Source organism: Ceratotherium simum, chromosome 2 (genome assembly GCF_057802395.1).
Source record: "Ceratotherium simum simum isolate JZ-2026a chromosome 2, ASM5780239v1, whole genome shotgun sequence".
Lineage (NCBI taxonomy): Eukaryota > Metazoa > Chordata > Mammalia > Perissodactyla > Rhinocerotidae > Ceratotherium > Ceratotherium simum.
In genome coordinates, this window is record NC_141901.1 from 50,057,645 (window position 1) to 50,073,867 (window position 16,223).

Sequence of the window (16,223 nt, forward strand, 5' to 3'; positions counted from 1 at the left end):
ACTAGCGCCATCTGCTTTCCCAGCCTTGATCACGCTGGCCTGGGGAGCAGAGGGCTGGCTGGATGCCAGCCCACACCCACCCTTCACGGGGTGCCCTTGTATAAGGGACAACCGGCACGATGTTTGTGAAGGGCTGTATGATTTGTATGCCAATTCTTTCATTCAGCACGTGTTTCATTGATTGTTTACCATGTGCCAATCACAAAGTGAATTCCAGCCCTCAATCTGGAAAACAGATACAGAAATGAGCAATTCTATTACTATATGACAACAAAGAGGTTTTTAAAGGTGCAATGAGTGCACAGACAATGCCTAAACCTTTTTAGAGTTTTGAGAGAAAGGCTTTAGGAAAATGGCTTGAAAGCTGAATGGGGAATTTATGAAGTAATGAAAGAGGAAGGGGAATTCTAGGCAAAGGAATCAACCATGCAAAATCAAGCAGACAAAAGACAGCACAGCATGACCAGGGGACTCCAAATAGAGGATATCCCTGATGTGTAGGAGGAAAGTGGAAGGAGCCGCCAGGAGCGAGGTAGACAGGTGTGTCATGGACAAGTCGTAAAGGACTCAGTTAGCCCTGCTAAGGAGTGTACAGTTTATCCTTCAGGTATGGGAACCGTTGAGGAATTTTGAACTGGAAAGTAATACAAGAGGTGAAGATATTAGAATCAGTGTACAGAAAGAATTCTGTGGGAGGGTGGAGGGGTGGCACTGTTATAAAGTTAATTGCTGTATAACATTTACATTGTATACATAATTTATTAGCTGTTTTATTATAAAAGCAATACATGTTAATTGTGGAAAATTTGGAAAATGTAAAAAGAGCATAGCCCATATAGTAGTAGGTACTTAAAAAGTATCTGTAGAATATTCCACCACTCAGAGATGTATGCTTCTTTTTTAAAAATAGGAATTATATTGTGTATGCTTTCTGTCATACCCTTTTCACATATTATGATGTTAGCCTTTTTCTAAATCCATATTCAGAGTTTATATAATAGAAAGCATGTTTCTATTCAATACTTCATTTAACCACTCCCCCTCTTGCTAAATTTAGACTGTTTACCAATAGTTAGGACCCTGATTGTTTCCTTATGAAAAATTTCAAGAAGTGGAATTACTGAGTCAAAGTATATAAATCTTTTTAAAGCTCTTGACACATATTGTCAAAATGCGTTCGCAACAATTTGTGCCAATTTACATTCCTTCTAACAGTGCCAGTTTAACTACACCCTCTTCAGCATTGTATTTTTTATCTTAGTCAATTTGGTAAGCAAAAGTGGTAAGGTTGAACATTTAATCATATTTTTATTGGCTATATTTTGTGAGTATGGAATTCATTAAAGTGAAATGATTAGGTAACTTCGTTTTCAGATTTCTTCTGATAATGGGAGGGGACCCTCTATTGTCTAAATTCAGAATGGGGAATATTTGCTTTAAGTGATTTCAAAACAGATTTTAGGTGCTGTGAGGGATACAAAAAGGAAGAAGCCATCATCTGGGCCCTGCACAAGCTCAAAGTGCACCGTGGGAGAAGGACACATGCAAGACTGCTAACAAAGGCGTGCCTACACGGGGGGCCTCGGCAGACATAGGAATGATGGTCCCAGTGGGACCCAGGAGAAAAGATCTCAGATAAGGAAGTCTGCAAAGGGTTGATGCAGGAGGCTCTTTGCTGTGAGCTCTTCCAATTTCTAACCTCTTCTTGCTTCCTTATGTCAGTGGTCCTCAAAGGGACATGCCTCAAAATCACCTGGAGAGCTCATTAAAAATGCCGATTCCAGATCCCAGCCACAGTGATGGGGATCAGGCGTGTCTTCAGGAAAGTCCAGAACACGCCTTCTGAACAAGTACCCAGGTACTACTGAGCCTGCACTTGGGGAAACGCAGCCACACCTAATCCACGTGCTGCTCAGAGCCAGGAAGGGGCCGTCCTCCCCAACCATGAACTCTCCATCTGTACGCTGGATCCCCTCACTGCCCGCCCAAAACTGGACTGTGACTCCACTTCTTCTCGCTCCTCCTCACATTCCTCATGGCCTAGTTTATCCATCCATTCTTTCTTTCTTTCATTTTTGAGCACTTGTGCCAGGCACTGTTCTAGGAGCTGGAAGGCCAGAGGTAAACGTGCCATCAAAGGCCCCTGCCTTCAGGATATTTACATTCTCCAACCTGTTCAGAGTTCTGCCAAAGTAACAGTAATCTGGGAAGGGTCAGACAATGTTCATGCTTGGCTCATTCCCCAGCTCTTCAAGGCAGATGGTATGGCCTGCCTGCCCAGGTCTATGTCGATAGCCTCCTTGTCTACACCTCGAGGAAACACACATGCCTCTAGCGCTAGGAGAAAAGGACAGTCAAACAAAGCTGGAGGGGGAGGTAGAGAGTGTAAGCTCTGAAGTACACCTTTGAGGGTTCTGAGGTTTGCCATGGGTCACCAAGACATCTCATAAAGCCTGGGTTTTTTGCTGCATACAAGTAGTCATTGAAGATAAATAAAATGCCAAGAGTCACAAGGAGTCCTCTGTACATCTGACCATGTCTCTCACCTGCTTAAAACTCTGCGTCTCCTCATTACTTTCAAGATAAAATCCAAATTCCTTTAATATGTCATTCAAGCCCCTGATGGCCTCAGCCCTGGTTACCTTTCCAGTGCCAACTTCTCCCCAATCCTCCCCCTCCCCCAACCCTCCCCCACCATTCCTGTCCCCCAACCTCCCACCACATGTTCCTGACCACTTTCTAGTTTCTTGAGTGTGCCACTCTCTCCAGCCTCAGGCCTTCTGCCTGGAATACTGCCCTTCCTCTGTCTTTCCTCTCCTCCCCCCATTTCACACTGTCTGGTCTCAGTCATGGTCACTCTCACTGATCCTTCAAGACTCACTCAGGCATGACACCTGCAGGAAGCCTTTGCTGCCTCTCCCAGTTTGGATGAAGGGTCCTCCTGTGGGCAGCAGCACCCTTGCTCATCTCCATCACTGGGCAGGGCACAGAATACTGTAGGGCGCACACTGTGCACATTGTAGTCAGCCTCCCCATCTCAATAGTTGGAAGATGAAAAGGGGACATCACCAGGATTATGCTACAAGAGCAATCAATCTACAGAGCAGATTTCTGAGGAAGGGTGAACAACATTGACAGTGCACTCTCCAGGGGCTCCACTTAACTCAGATTTGATCCAGGCCCACAGGAAAATCCAGGCATGCGTGAGTCACAGTAGTAGAGGCTCCGGGTAGTGGTAAAATTTGCAAGCAAGCAGTGTAAAACATGGCTCACAATGGCCATCTGATTTAATTCATTTAGTAGTTATTTACCAATCATTTACTATGTTCTAGGCTTTGAATTTAGATCAATGGGAAAAAAATAGGTAACAACTTATGCCTTTATGGGGCCTACTTTTCAACTGGGAAGGGGAAAGAATAGAAAAAATAAGTAAAATACTAATTCTATTGGATAGTAATAAGTGCTATGGAGAAAAGGAGGCATAGAGTGTTGGGAGTATGGAAAGTAGAGGGAGAGTTACTAATTTCAGAGAAGGCAAAACTGAGAAGGTAATATTTGAACAAAAACCTAAAAGAGGTGATGGAGCTATGTGGATATCTGGGGAAGAGCCTCCCATGCAGGGGAAATAGCATGTGCAACGGCTCTGAGGCATATTTGGTAGATACCACGAAGGCAGTATGCTGGAAACAAGTGATAGAAAGCAACAAGAGATAGGTTCAGATTGTGTAGGAAGTGATCTGGAGCCACTGAAAGGATTTGGAGCAAAACCTCCACCAGGCAGTAGATGTCTGGGGTTCAGAGTCTGATCCTAAGGAATGGAGACCCGAAGGAAGTGTCTGAACTGGTGGTCTGGCTCATTACTCACTGGGGTTGCAGTCCAGGACTTCACTGGAGTTCCCTGGAGAAAATATTAGACAACTCTAGAAGTTAGAAAAGAGAAGCAGATATTGTACTGGTTAGGAGGGCAGACTCTAGTGTCACAGTGCTATATTTACAGATTGTTACCATAATTGAACACCAATGACCTTGGGCAAGTTAATTCATCTCTGAGCCCCATGAATATTTATTATTAGGTTACTAGATCCTGAATGTGAAATGAACAACTATGTCAAATGCTACTTGCTAGAAGGGGGATTAATACCCTTGTTGCCTCTGATAGGACTCGCCCAGAAACTGGGGTGGGCATGAGGCTCTGGGAAGGCCATCAGTGGATGAGCTAGAAGGACTGGGGAAAGCAGGTCAAGGGATAAAGTCAGACTAATGACACTCTACCACCATAGCTCTGATAGACTTGAGATGGCTCACCTTTAACTTGGTATCTTAGAGTGACCAACTGTCCTGGGTGCCAGGAACTTTCAGTTTTAGCACTGAAAATACCAAGCCCTGGGAAATCCCTCAGTTGGTCGCCCTAGTGTCAATATGTAAATGACCTTTGCTATAGTTCTTAAACTCAAGGGTATTTAAGAATCCCTAGAATGCTTGTTAAAATTTTATACTCCTAGGCCGTCACCTCCAGAGATTCCTTTGGTATTTCTGGGGGTAGATCCCAGGTAATCTGTGTCTTTAACAAGGGTCCCAGGGATTCTGGGGCAGGTGGTCCACAGGGCACACCAGAGAAACACTTAAGGGAAACTGCACAGCATCCATCTGCTCATAAAGGGCTGTCCCAGTAGGCAGCCAGGAGACTCCAGCATCCTGTATGCCTTCTCTATGACTATTGAGTCTAAGAGACTAGGAGAGGATAGGGAAACTCAGAAAACAAGCCCTCTTTGTGGGGCAGGTTTGGAATAGATTGAAAGTTAGGAGGCAACAACAGCCTTGAAGAACACTGTCCACAATCAAGCTACAGAAACACTACAACTTTTTGATAATTATGGGGGAACAGAGTAGTGAGGGAAAAAGAGGAAGGGGCTGATATACTGAATACATTCTTTACCCAGCAGTACATTAGCAGAAATCCCACTGCAGGCATACTCTGAAATGAGCGGCTTGGTGACTCCATATTAAAAAATAATGATAAAAAAAAGATTGAGGCAACATAGATGCACATAACTGAGAACAAGGGACTCGGGTGAAACTGACAATATGTGGGTTAAATATGTTAGTATAAAAGGCCACAAAAGAAACCAGGTATAAAGCAGTGGCTCTCAAACCTAGAGGACACCAGAGTCACCAGACTGCTGGGCCCACCCCCAAAGTGTCAGATTCAGCAGGTCTGAGCTAGATCCCAAGAATGTGCATGTCTAACAAGCTCCTAGGTGACATCGATGCTGCTGGTCTGGGAAACACACCTTGATAATCACTAGTTTAAAAAAAATTAGTCTCTATTAATTTGAAGGCATGAATCTCATCATGTCGATATCAGCTTGGTCACCTTCTAACTTCACAAGAAAAAAATTAAAACTGGCTTAAACAAGAGGTAATGTGCTGGCTTGTATAACTAGAAGTCCAGGCAGGCCTCAGGGGCAGCTTAGTCCACAGGCTCCAGCCCCACTTCCTGCAGGCTCTTGACCCCTCCTTCATGTGTGTGGTGGCTTCAGCTCCCCCATGGAAGTGAGACGGCTACAGCCATCCTTCACACCTCTTCCCAAAGCTCTGTCATGACTGTGGAAACTGGACCCAGCAGGCCCAGAAAACCACTCCTCACTTCCCACTGCCTGAACTAGATCACATGCTCATCCTGAACTAATCCTGGACAAAGGGGGCTTAGGATTATTTATAGCAAAGGGGTCCACCCATGGAGCTGTGATTCCCTTGAGGCACATGAGCTGAATGAGAGAGAAGTGAATAACTGAAAAAAAGTGAGATTCTCCTAGAAGGGAAGGGAGGATGATGGGCGGCACCCAGCAACCTCCAGTCTGGGAGGTTGAACATGGTATCCAAACCAAATGGTGAATGACACATCTGGTGCTTCAGTGTTGCAGTACAGAAAGTTCGAGGACCAGCCATATTCAGATATCTAGGTCAGTCAGTGGCTAGCAAGATCTCACTCACTGGACTCAGACTGAGGCAAGATTTTAGGAGAATGATTTAGGATTTAAGGAGAAGGAGGCTAGGAAATGGAGGTGGCTGCTCACCTGAGTTTCTGAATTTCTAAGATATGTGTTCAGCCCAGGGGACAAGAGACAGATGGAGCTCTAGGGGAGGTAAATTTTTACCTTTACCCTTTTAGGGTTCTTTTGGGCTGAGCCTGAGAATTAAATTGTCATTGGACAGATTAACAGAAGAAAAGCATACACATTTACATAAGTTCTATGCACCATGGGAGCCCTCGTAAGGAAATGTAGACTCCCAAATAAATGGGGAAACCTACAGGCCTTTACATTAGGTTGAGCACAGAAAGGCCATGTGAAAAAGTGGCTAAACTCTGTGGGGAGGCTACAGGAAGATAAGGTCTGTTTGTATAGATTTCTCTCTGTCTCAACTTCTCCTCCTTGAGGATGATAATGTTAATTTCCTTCTGGTAAGGGAGGGAATCTTTCACATGGAAGTTTTTACTCCAGTTTTCATGAAAAAAAGGGGAGATTAGAATGTCCTTCTTGCATCCGCTGTTTTTTAAGTCCCTTTGGCTCAAAATAATCCTTATGCCAAAGTGGCATATCTTGGGATGGCATATTCTGCCACCCTTCGGAGCTATTAGGACTGAGAGTTTTGAGTCTCAGCTCCCACTCGCTCTCGGGGAAGAAAAAGCTCAGCTATTTAGAGTGGAAGCACCGGGTAAGGACAAAACTAGTAAGAGTATTTAACTATCAAGAGTATTTACACATAAACTCTTGAGCAACAAAGCTCTACATCCCTCCAGCCCAGATGGGGATTGGGCATGGAGACTGCGGGGGGGCTGGGGCACTAGATGGGAGTCCAGTAGCTCCAGCCAAGGGGTGAAAAGGCTGACTGTGAGGCCACAGAAGATGGTGATGAGGAGCAGGTCTCTGGAACCAGATAGCCTGGGTTCAAATCCCATGACTACTACTTCCTTGCTGTGTGATTGCCAGGCCTCAGTTTCTTTATCTATAAAATGAGATGATAAGAGTACCCACCTTGAAGGGCGGGTGGGAGTTAAATGAGTTAAAATATCTAAAGTGCTATCCTTAGATTATTTTAGAGCAGCTATTGGAATAATCCTTGTCTAGTGCTTAGTGTGAGCTGTGCAACCCATTTTGTGTCCTTAGTCTGAGAACCTACCTCTCCTTGCAGTCTGCTCGTAGAACTTTGTAACTGTAGCTGTAAATATTTAAGAACACTTACCTTCAAGTCAAATGAGAAATAACTCTAAAAACACCATTCTTATATTTACTGAATGAGTGAATATACTGCATGTCTATATATGCAGCAGATTCTGTGAGGGGAATCTAGAAAGATGAATCAGATAAGGGTCTGACCTTCGGAGTTCCTAGAGAAGACAAACCCCATACACAAATAATTCCAATACAAGAGAGCTAAGTAAAGATTCAAAAAAGTTGTAGGGTTATTCTGTTGTAGCTTTCACTACAAGCTGAAAGAACCAAGAATGACTTCAGAGGGGTGGGAGCATCTTGGGACTAAGGAAAAGATCTTGATCTACAAAAAAAGATTGCCGTGAGAATAGAATGATGTGTTCCTAATATGCAGCTGAAACTAATGCACATCTGAACTTTCTATATTGTGCTTCCATACAGTATCGCATTCAGCTTCAAGTGCCTTTATATATTTTACAGGTATACGAAAACCAAAGCACAGCTTAATGAAAAAGGAAAGCTTTGCTTTTTCCTTCTTTGGGAGAATAATCCCAACAAAAACAGAATCCCGTGCCTTTTTGATATGTGCACAATGGATATTCAAAATATACATCTCCTTTGGGAAATTCATCACATTTCAAATTATACATGTCTATTAAAGCATAGATCTGTTCTACCTTCCATATATTTGTTATTGCTGCTTCTGAAACTTCCTTACAGCCCCAAAGAGGTCTTAATCCCTGTCAAATGTTATTATGTTACTGACTTTTATGTAGTCTTGAAAGGGGTTGTTTATTTAGTTTCAGTGACTCCTTGTTACTGCCAAATATTATTTCATTTCAGCACAGATGTAAGGGGTCCAATGACTGGAATTATTTTACAGCCCTGACATTGTCGAGAGATGGATACCAGTTTAATTATGGACAGCTGAAAATGATCTAGGAGTCACCTGCTACGGATATTCATCATCATTATGAACTTCTCACCAAGCTGTGGCCGAGCACTTTCATAACGTTCCATTTGTGTTAGACAGACAGTATGATCTATATGGAGCCTATATCTTCAGTCACCTTTAAATTTATATTTAGACAGCTTAATATTGCTTGATTATTTTCTTTTCATCTGCTCAAAGTGAGAAAATATGTTTCAGTCATTCCCATTCTTTTTCTTTCTTCATTTTCTGTCTCTCTCCATTGGCTTCTCTCACTGCTATCCTTATCCTTCCAGCTGTTTTTCCAATTATGCCTCATTGGAAATTATTCATTACTTAAAGAATGTGAATTGGATAGACTAGACATATAAAGAATCAAGTAACGTAGTGACTGCAATATAGTTGGCTCTCAATAAATGCAGAAGGAATGAAGGAGGGAAGAGAGTAGAGGGAATAGGAAAGGGAGGCTGTAGAATTGCAAAAGACTCTTCATATAATTCCTCCATCTGACATTGTAGAAGAAATTAAGATTAGCAAAATTCCTCCTTCTCTACCCCTCCCATTATACACTGAACTATAACAAAATACATTTTTACACCTTCACGTTTTATCTCTGCTTTCCCTAAATGGATCTTGATTTGTCCTCATCAGAGTGGAGGAGGGGTTAAATGAAATGAGAATCCATGGTTAGCACTAGCTGATAATAAAATAAGCTTATTGTCTTGCCTGTGCAAGTGCGCTTCATTCCATTCCTTTTCTCTTTCCCCTATCCTGAGCTGTAAGGCTTTCAAGAATTCCAACTTTGTCCTGGAAGTTAGGATAATAACAGTAAGAGCTAATTTTATTGAGTGCATATATCATTCACCATGCTGAGTCTTTTTATGCATTATTTCATTCAATTCTCAGTCTTATGAGATCAGCACTATTCATGTTCTCTTTCAGTAGATCAATGGTTCTCAATCAGGGATAGTTTTGTCCCCCAGGGGACATTTGGCAATGTCTGGAGATACCTTTGGTTGTCACCTCTGGATAGAAGCCAGGGATGCACTAAACATCCTATAATGCACAGAAAAACCTCCTACCACAAAGAATCAAAATCTCAATAGTGCCACTGTTGAGAAACCCTGCTGTAGATTAAAAAGCTGACGTTTAAAAGGGTTAAGTAACGTGCCCAAGGCTACCCAGTGGTACTTGAGAAGACTAGAATACAAATGCAACCTGTGTTTTTGCATTATGTTGCACATACATAGTTACGGCTTCAGCAGCTGGCTCATCATCCCTTGTACCAAAGGAGCTAAAATTCCCAGCAGGAATCTTTTCATGTGAGGGCATCTCTATGTCAGTGGTCTTTTTCAGTCATTTGCAAATCGCCTGCTCTTCCGTCTTTTCATCCAAGGTGCAGAATCAGGCCCACGCAAAGCAGCCCTTTACTCTCAACATTGAAAATTTTGTAACACACACACACACACACACACACACACTGGGGCAATATTCCTCTGAGTTTTTAATGTTATAAGCAGATATAACATGTATAAGATAAAAAGCAGAATGAATAAGCAAATAATGATGCTACCTAAGCAACAAACTTTGGAGATGGCACATATAGTTGCACAGTTTACTTTCATGAACAAATTATACAGATTTAATTTGCCATATGTTTAATGACAACATATGCATATGCAGGACAACATACGCAGACTTGTTTTCTGCAGGATAATTAGATAGAAATGGTAACTAGTCAGCAGTATTACTTTCAAAGATTTTTATTTATTTATTTTTTCCCCCAAAGCCCCAGTAGATAGTTGTATGTCATAGCTGCACATCCTTCTAGTTGCTGTATGTGGGACGCGGCCTCAGCATGGCAGGAGAAGCTGTGCATCAGTGCGCGCCCAGGATCCGAACCTGGGCCGCCAGTAGTGGAGCACGCGCACTTAACCGCTAAGCCACAGGGCCGGCCCAGCAGTATTACTTTTAATATGCCGATCAAAAATGTTAGTATTCTTCGTCTCTTTTTATTAATTCTTCAATATCCACAATCTCACTTTTGACAGTGTTTTTAGATCCTGAGTATCTTTTAATAATCTTAATCATCCCAAAGCTGGGGCACACATAAGCACACGTACTCTTGTGCACACATGCACACACGCACATGCACACGTACACACAGACACGTGTACACACACACAGTCACACACCACATGTCCACACACTCAGACAAGTCTCAGGTCTTCCTCCCCAGGGCAGAGTGCCCTTTGCCTCTGTTCCTCTCTCACGATACAGAGCTGCTATCTCATCCTTTTTCTGCCCCACCTGCTCACTCACCCTCTCTGATGCTTCTCCTCTAACCCTGATCCAGGGGCATTTCCGTTCTCCCTTTGGATCCTTTCCCTGAATGACCTAATCCTGGAGTACAGCAGTAACTCCAGACAGTGGAACCCAAGAGTGGGTGCACGGGGAACTAGTTAGGGCCACAGAGCTGCTGTCACACTCCAGGCCTCCGAGCATCACAAGGGCCAAAACTATATTTACCTTCAGAGTCAGCCTTAGGCATTGCGAGTTTTCAGGTTAGAGAGAACAGCTACCTCCCACTCTGAATTCTAACCGCCACACCTATTACTTATTGCTTGAAATTACTTCATCAGTTGCTAGTCTCTTTCATACTATAACCAAGGGATAAAATCTTAAAATGCAGCTGACCCACTGGTATAAATAAACTTCATTCAAAGTGAGTTACCAAGTTAAATCTTTTCTACTTTAGTGGCAGGAGGGCTTTAGAAAGCAAAAAGGCATCAAGTACCTAGGACGAGGAGGGGGAGTGCCACAGAGGAGAAAGGAGGGACACAAACAAGCCAGAAACGAACTTTTGCTCCAGAAACAAAAGTCTCTTTCCTACTTTTGCCCCGAACTAGCACCATATATCTTCACCCATACCAGGGCAAATTTCTTGAGTGGCCAGAAACAATTATCTCAGTGTGGAAGCCAGAGATTTTCATTATCTTTCACCTTGAGCGCGGTGTAAACCTCAGTACCCCATTATTATTTAATCACTGTATGTAAGCATTTCCTACATTAATAAAATTTGCCAAGGATGGTGCCCTACAGGATATCTTTCCTTTCAGTTTTGGGATAAAATCAAAGGGACAAAGTGACAAGATGACTAAATCAACATTATTTTAAATGAGATGCTTTTTTTCATTTTTCACAGTCACATAGACCTGCCCTGACCAAAACAGTAGCCACTAGCTATATGCGACTATTACAATTTTAATTTTAATCAGTTAAAAAATAAATTAAAAATTCAGTTCCTCGGTCACACTAGCAATATTAAAGTACAAAATCACCACATGTGGCTGGTGGCTGCTATATTGTACAGTACAGAAAAAGAACATTTCCATCATCACAGAAAGACCTATCAGCATTGATATAGACAAAGACAGAAAAGTTGGAGAATACCCAGGGTTAATGAGGCGGGTGGAGAAACAGACCCTTTCCATAGTGGTGGTAGGAACAAAACTGCTACTAACTTTTCAAATGTCAATTTGGAAGTATCCCTAAATATTTAAAATACACAGGCACTTAAGAGAAGAAAAAAACTGAAATTGCCTAAATGTCTATCAATAGGAAACAGGTTAAGTAAATGACCAAACACCCATGCAATAGAAGGCTACGCAAATAATTAGAAAAATACCTACACAAGCAATACATGTCAGCACAGAAAGTTGTCCTAGATAGTTTTGTATGTAAAAACACAAACCACTTGACAATATGAAAGCATGATCCTATTTGTATTAAAATATAAAAGGGTATACATATTTATGTTTATATATGTATAGGAAATGATGTAAGGATACACAAGAATTCGTTAACAGTGATTACCTCTAGAAAGGCGGAATGGTGGAGGGGATTGGGGAAGCATTTTCTTTTCATCGTACATCCTTCTGGTACTGTTTGGACTTTTTACGGTGAGGAAGAACTATTGCCTTCAATCAGTCATATATTAAGGAAATGAGCTAAAAGAATGTGATACCAAATGAATGAATGAATACATATACACACACGTACGTACCTACGTACATACGTAAGAGTTAGATCTTCTGTGTGTCGAAAACTGCGTGCTCAGCCCTGTGCTAGTCTGGACTGAGTCAAGTTTATGGATTCTGCTCGTATTTGCCGAGGTCTTACATATCCAAACCAACCTTAAGTCGTTGACCCAAGGATAATGGGTTAACTATGAAGTCATATACTGTGCGATATTACAGCTGCCGTAACAAACACCATGGACCCCAAGAAGGGTCCTGAAACCAACAGATTCTTTTTTAGGAGAACTGGTAGCTATTGGAGTTCCGGAAGGAAAAGTCTTTCCTCAACCCATCACCCCTCCCTGCTCTGCCCCACACAACCACACTTTTTCCTCTCCTCCACCAACTTCTTTCCCTGGCCTGTTCCAGGCAAGAGAAATGCAGATCCAAAATCTCTGCCTTTCCTCAGCACTCACCTGGATTGAACATGCAGCAAGTTAAGCAATGATTCAAGCTGCTTCATAAGCCTCCTTGTAAGCACACCAGAGAAACCAGGCAGCAGATCTTATGGAAGTCCTATCTATCTATCTATCTATCTATCTATCTATCTATCTATCTATCTATCTATCTATCTATCATACATACATATGTAGGCACGTAGCCATATCTGTTTATATGTGTGTGTGTATACACACACTAGCACACGTGCATACATCTGGTTTCCATGGGAATCTGTGGAGCAGTTCTAAGTGTCTGTCCAGGCAGATGCTGTGCTTACTACTAATGTGGGGAGGAACCACACAGAGGAGGGGTAGAAGAGGGGAAGGGAGGGCACTAGGGTCTGTGGGTGGGCCTGATCTCCAGGCAAGGAAAGAATTTGGCTCATTTGGTATATTTTTGTTGGATCAGATCATTAGATAGTAAACATGCCATAAGTCTTTGAGCCAGGTCAGTGATAAAGAGGGAAATGTTTTTATTTCTTTGTGTGCTCAGGATCACAAACTTCCTAAGAGAACAAGGTATTCACCTTCAAAATAAGATCTTCTTCGCACGGTAAAATACAGACATACCTTCCTGCTTCAGCTGCACTCTTTGAAGCTAACTTTTCTCCTACACCAGTCTTTCCCAGAACCGAACACCTCTGGTAGCTCAGCCTGGACCTCCCCCCGGCCCTTTTGCAGGCCCCATGGTCTGGCCTGAGTAGGTCCAGGAGACCAGTACAAGCCTCGCCTGGCAACAGTTTTTCTCCATTTTAATGAATCTCATTTGCCCATAAGACTCGTTTTTTAAAATTCTGACTCATGCCAGGCTCATTTATTTGGTATTTTGGCTTGATGAATACCCAGGTTTTAACCCACTTAGGACTGTTTTTCTGCCTAGTTCTGGAAACTTAGGTTTTTGTCTAATTACTCCCCAACCCCAACCAGCTCACTGCTCCCATTTTCTCTTATATCCCTCATCCTCCCAACACCTACAGTCATTGTTGGCTGGCCTCCCAACACACACATACACAGACACAGATACACGCACACAGATATACAGACACATACACACACACAAACACACACACAGATACATGCACGCACATTGACTAGATACCGGACAAGCAACCCTTACAATGCTAGAAGGTTGAAGATTTGATTATTATTTCACTTACTACAAGTAAGGCAACAGAGAGGAAGACTTTCTGGAATGTTATGTGAAAATTTGCATTTCCTCTTAAATTCTGTCTCTTCTGCAGTCTTTTTTCTTCCTTCAAAGACTTATCCTTCAAAGAAAGGTCCTCTAAGGATTTGTTTTTCATCTGAGACCAAACTACTAGCTCCTGATTGGGTGAAATTGTGAATTATGGAGTGTGAGAAGAAAAAATTTTCAGTAGAAATTAATTTGTAAACATCTTTCTTTTTCTCCTCTCCTGGGGATGACCCACATACCACAAAAATGTTCAGTCTCAGATTTTGAGTTCAGCAGAGACTTCCATTTTCATTAGTTGTCCCAAGGATTTGCACTATCATTCCCTTTGGAGGAAGCACAAGGAAAGTGGCTTGTGTGGGAGTTAAGTCTCCTCAGAGCAACTCTGGGAAAGGCAAGCAGGACCAGTTTCTGCCATTGCTAACAGTGCCACGTGCACTGCCCCCTCCAGGAGTGTCAGCGGGCATCGTGAGTCTGGGCTGTTGGAGGAGGAGGGAGCATCCACGGGGCTCTGCTCAATGCTGCCCTGCCCTGCCACTGCTCTGCCCTGCTCTGTGTCCACGTGTCACGAGAATACAGGTGCCCAGCAATGCTGGTGACACTCCTTAACACTGATCTCTCCATTTCACAGATGGGTATCATTGTTATTTTGATGCCATGCCAGGTATTTGCTTTAAACCCAACTCTCTACAGACCATTTTAGATGGACCAGAAATAACTTTTATGGCCTGTGAAATACCTTTCTCTCGGAATGTTTTGTTGTGCTTTGAGTACATTTTAACACAGTGAGGTCACATTCACAGACTCATAGAGACACAGGGATAGAAAGCAACTCCAGAGACATCCCATCCGTCACTGTGACGCCAGGCAGGCTTCACCCAAACCACCCCAGACATAGGTAAATATCCTGTTTTCACAGGTCATCAGGAAGAGAGACTCCACACCACTCTTGGGTAACCCATTCCAGTGCTGACTTCTCTTCAACACTGTCATTATATTTGTATCACAGAGAAATGCCCCATACTAGACTGCTGTGAGCTTTAAAAACCCAAACTTGTATATTTTGAACCAGATGTCACAAAGCAGCTCGATTGTCAGCACACTGTTGAGCTGGTATTGAAAAACTCCATTTCAAACCAAATACATCTACCCTCTGGGTTGGACCCAATCAGACAGCTTTCACTTTACAGTAAACGTGTGACCGGCCGTCCTTGGGATTCCCTTCCATCTTGAATCTGGTCATCACTAAATGTTGAGATTCTGCAGGTGTACCCTTAAGTGTTCCTGCTCCCAGAAATCACAGCCATCGTGTCCCTTTCCCTAAATCGTGTTAGCAGGAGCAGAACTGCCATAAAAAGCAAAGAGCTCTGTTTCACAGAGGGTATTCACTTAGACACACACAAAGCTTTCTGACACTTGGTTTGTTCTCTTGGTTTTTAGAAACAGCGGCTTTAAAGGAGTTCTTTCCCTGACTTTTCCCTTCTGCGATGCAATGCAGGAAACCCCGATGTGGTTTCTGAGAGGTCCAGTTACATTTTGGCATATGATGATCCGCAGGGCCTTCTGCAGTTAGAAGCGAAATAGCTGTCTCCCTTTCTTTCAGCTGTTTGCCTTGGCAAAGTAGAAAGTCATAGGAACCATATCGGTCAGGAAAGCCCTGACCAAGAGCTGGTATGAACCTCAGACAAGACTCAGCTCGATGAGATGCAGTGTGCGCCGTCATTGTCTGAGACGGAGGGTCTGAAATTGACACCATATGCGCCCAGAGGAGTAATTGCTCCAAGGGGGGAGAAAAGCAACATGTCAGAACATTTTAGTAACACCTAATTCATCCTGAGGTTATAAATAAGTCTGATGCTTGCTTAAAAACAAAAGGCGAAAAATACTTTGACTAGATTACTTTGTGACAGTGCTTCCGGCAGAGGTGAACTTTATTAGGGAGACAACATGAATAAAGAAAAACACATAACAACTTTTTATGGTATATTTTACGTGATTTTATTTTTTTTGCAGTAAATAAAGTGGTTATAGGGCTCCAAGGAAAAGGGCCCAGATGTTAGAGAGTTGTGTGAAATTTAGGGGAAACAAGCTGTAAAAAGCACAGTCATAAAACAGGCTGTCAGTGCCACACATCTGGACAATACAGCTGTATGTTCCTAGCGGCTGTCGTCACCCAAAGAAAACTCAATAACCTTATTTCACCCCAATTAGGCTGCATACCAACAGGATCAACATTAAGTTGCAAGGGGAGGGGAGCAACATTCATATGGCGCCTCTATGTTAAGCAGCTTTTATCTTTCATTTGAATTTGGTCACCAAGAAATAACAGACTGCTAACATAGCCATTTCCATTATTATAAAACCTTA

The 16,223-nt window shown here is 42.7% G+C and overlaps 1 protein-coding gene across 1 annotated transcript in view; it reads left to right on the forward strand.

Moving 5' to 3' along the window:
- Positions 1 to 16,223, forward strand: part of SPAG17 (sperm associated antigen 17) — a 193,891-nt gene that overhangs the window by 44,453 nt on the left and 133,215 nt on the right. The gene's annotated exons all lie outside the window — the stretch shown is intronic.